A 3,918-nucleotide genomic window follows, 5' to 3' on the forward strand; every position below is an offset into this window, starting at 1 on the left:
ATCTAAGTGAAGCGTTTACTCTTATACTGCAGCCTCTGCGAAGGAGAATATTAAGAGAAGTCCCTGACAAAAGTAATTGATGTCCTGTTTCCTTGTTTCAATAATTCCTAGTTTCTCTTATGTAGTAGTAACTGTTTAAGTAATAGATTTCAAAAGTTTTCAGAGAACAAAGGAGAAAAATGAACACATTCTGTGTATGGAAGAACTAAAATGTCCCCCACCAGATATGTCACTCGCACTCGGGTATGCTTGTCTGACAGAGAGGTAGATATCCTGGTTTCTTACTCATTTGGGAATTAAGATGGATGACATGTTGAATCGGCATATAATTGTAAAATATGCCTGAATCTTTTGATTTTGGGGGATACATTGTTGTTATTCGTGAAGCTTTATGATAAATATTGTATGATATTTTTCGTTATGATTGTTTAGATTTATAGTAGTTCTGCAATACGACATGAATGATTCAATAGCTGAATTTCAAAATGAAGTGTCTCACCACACGCATGTCAAGCTAATAGAAGTATACAAATATAGCTCGCAATCTATCATTATTACATATCTGTATGTGTTTTTTGCTGGTTTTGAATACTGATAACAGCATCTTTCGAATAACTGTATTGCTCTGTTATCTTTGTTTCGCAGTTCTCTATTCCCACATTACCTTTTGTATGGCATAGCGTCTATTGATTATTTTGTTCTAGCTTTGATGGCCCTACAACGATTGCGGAAGCGGTTATTTTGTTTTTCCTGTTTTAACTAGTCCTATTAGATATCATGGTTTGTTGGTTCGGATTGTCACGCTCAGTTGGAGTATATTTATACTTGTTCTAACTCTTGAATTCTATCCCGTACAGATTATGCATGCGTCTGATGGTGACGTAAGAGAAATGAAAATGATGGCCACTTCACCAATTATCGTTGTCAGGGTATGATTGTACTCTGCTACTTGTGCTCTTGCACACTTGTTATTTATCTAAAGGAGCTTGTTATTTACAAGCAAAATCTGACCGGCTTTCCTGCTAATTGCAGTTTCAAACTCAGCAAATATATTGTGTACGTGACCGAAATGGCACCACACCTGAAGGCAGCAAGGTAAGTCAAACTCGTGATTGGACAAGGCTGAGTAATTAAGGAAAAGTCAATTTTTTTTTTGTGTTGAATGCAAAAAAAGAAAGCTAAATTAGTTAGTCGGTGAATGCTGGTTTCTCAGTTGCATGTGCCATCTGTTGGACAATGGCTTCTGCTGTGCATTAGCTTCAACCTTCATGAAAGGGAAATGGCTTAAAGTTCAATCTTTGCACCTAAAGTAGCTACTTATGGAGCAGTGTTTTTCCTTCTTTCTTGAGTTCTGGCGAATGGTTTTGATCCCAAAGTCCAAGATGTACGAAGTGCGTTATCAAATGGTAAAGGAGTAGAGGGAGAGCACTTGCTTCACTATTAGGACTTGTGTCTAAGAATGTATGAAGTAAATGGCGGCATCTAGTTTTCCCGCACTTATGTTAGGTTTCGCATAAAAATAAAAAGATTATGGTGGTTTTAATTTTTCCGAAGTCTACATCCTCCACTTTCGAACATCTAGGGAAACTTGATCTTTATTGATTGTCAATGTTCATTCTGTGAAGATCAAATCCTTTATGCGTGCTGTGATTCACTGATATCTCTTTGATGGGGAGAAATATGAACTGTATGCTAATTCTCTCATTGACAAGATGGAATTGTCTATGAGAGTACAAAGAGATTAAGCTATTTGGTGATCACAACGAATACTGAAGGAGATATTATGTTTCACGTAAAATGTCTTACTTGTAGTTAGTCTGACACAAATTCTCACCAAAATCTAGTGATGCTCTTATTATTATTGTTGTAGCATCAAGTAATGGGTGAACTTTTGAACATGTTACACGTCTTGATTCGTAAACCAAAATTTTCTCGATATCCCTAGACACAGGATTGGGCTATAGGATGAATTGGAAGGACAAACCATTAATGGAATTAGACAACCGGATAATCTAGTTCTTGGATTGGCCAGTCCAACTGCAGAATCGTTCAAGATTCACCATTTTCTTCTTTTAAAATTATCCTCCATAAAGACGACATGTCAGTCTGACTGGATCAATTCAAATCAAGTTCCGACATGAAGATAAGTTTGCGGCACAACTCAACGAACTATGGAGCCACACTTTTTAACAATGAGATGAAAGTTGTATTCTTTCTGCCGTAAGTGTCGGGCGTGCATGGTTTAATCATAGAACCCTATCACTACAAAAAAAAACGGATTTAGCCACGAAAATTAGAGACGGAAAAAATTTGTCGCAAATTTGCGACGAATTTTGTGACGAATTGAGTTTTTGTCGCAAATTTGCGACGAAAATAGCGACAACAAAATTTCATTGCTAATTTGTGACGATTTTTTTTTTCGTCACAAATTTAGCGACAAAAACTCAATTTCGTCACAGATTTAGCGACGAAAACTCGATTCGTCGCAAATTTAGCGACCAGAACTAAATTTCGTCACAAAATGTGCTACGAATATTATTTTCCTCGCAAATTTTGTGACGAATAATATTGTCGTCGCAAATTGTGCGACGAAAATTGAATTTCGTCGTAACATGCGCCTAGTTATTTTGTGACAAAATTTAGTTTTCGTTCAAAATTTCCCACGAATTAATGTTCGTCGCAAACGTAGCGACGAAAATGGAATTTTGTCGCTAAATTTGCGAGGAAAACTAAATTTCGTCTCAAAATTTGCAACGAAAAATAAATTTTGTCGCAAAATTTGCGATGAAAACTAAGTTTCGTCGCAATTGGGTCGATTGTTTTGCGACGAAAACATGTTTTTGTCGCTAAAAATCATCTCTAAACTTCACCGACACTTTTGCGTGGCAAATTTCAATATTTCGTGGCTAAATTCGTGGCTGATTAAAGTTTCCCCTTCAAAATCCCATGACCTTCTCTCTCCAGTCCACACTTTTGTTGTTCGACCGCTCTCTCCTCTCTTCATTTTGCCTTCTGTCTTCTCGCTTCTCCATTTTCATTTGTGTCTTATGGTAATCATAGAATATATTATTGTTTATTTCATTATTTTCTTCTATCAAATGCTACAAGCTTCATGAATCTTAAGTAATTTTTGTTTGTCTTTTTTTAGATACGCGTCCATTTGAAGATCTCGCAATCCAAGCGAATGTTGCGATTTTCATCAAATTGAGCACTTTCTCCTACAAACTATTCGATCGGATAATTGGGTAAGCCTTGTTGATATTGCAACTTTTTTTTTATTAAATTGCGAAGTAAAGTTGAGCTCATAAGTTAACGTGTCTGTGTAGTAATACAAGATTAGCGATAATATTTACGACATTTTTGCGAAAAAAGGTTCATATAGGGATGCGGACTTGCAGTGAATTTCGTCTTTTGTAGGTTCTGGATGAAGTCCGCCAATTTGCGACGAAAAAGGCACGTTCGTCGCAAAATTTGCCACAAAAATTGAATTTCGTCACAAACTATGCTTTGTTGTTTTGTGACGAAAATCTATTTTTGTCACAAAATTTGCGACGAAATAGATTTTTGTTGGAAAATTTGCGACGAAAATAGACTTTCGTCGCAAATTTCGTAGCAAAATTTGCGACGAAAATTGTATGTCGTTGCAAAATGTTTTTTTTTTTTGCATTTTTTTCAATTTGAAAGTAATTGTTTCGTGGCTGAGTGTATTCTAATTTTGACGATTTTAATTAAGAATATTAAATAGTAGATATGGTATTTTAATATTTTAAATTTTTTTTTAATTTTTATATAGACACAATGCAAAGAGAGAGGGCTTGGATGTATAATAAGAACTTACCTGGACGTCGAGGATTGACTGATGAGTTTCGTATCGGGTTGGAACAGTTTTTGGAGTTTGCTAGTGGTAAATTTGAGTTG

At 35.7% G+C, this 3,918-nt stretch overlaps 1 long non-coding RNA gene across 1 annotated transcript; it reads left to right on the forward strand.

Moving 5' to 3' along the window:
* The first annotated feature begins 225 nt into the window (after positions 1-225).
* On the forward strand, positions 226-1,638 carry LOC115731801. Its single transcript, XR_004014283.1, has 2 exons — positions 226-929; positions 1,033-1,638. It is a non-coding gene; the product is annotated as an uncharacterized LOC115731801 (long non-coding RNA).
* Positions 1,639-3,918: the final 2,280 nt, after the last annotated feature.

The sequence above is a fragment of the Rhodamnia argentea genome, chromosome 7 (genome assembly GCF_020921035.1).
Source record: "Rhodamnia argentea isolate NSW1041297 chromosome 7, ASM2092103v1, whole genome shotgun sequence".
NCBI classification, from domain to species: Eukaryota; Viridiplantae; Streptophyta; class Magnoliopsida; order Myrtales; family Myrtaceae; genus Rhodamnia; species Rhodamnia argentea.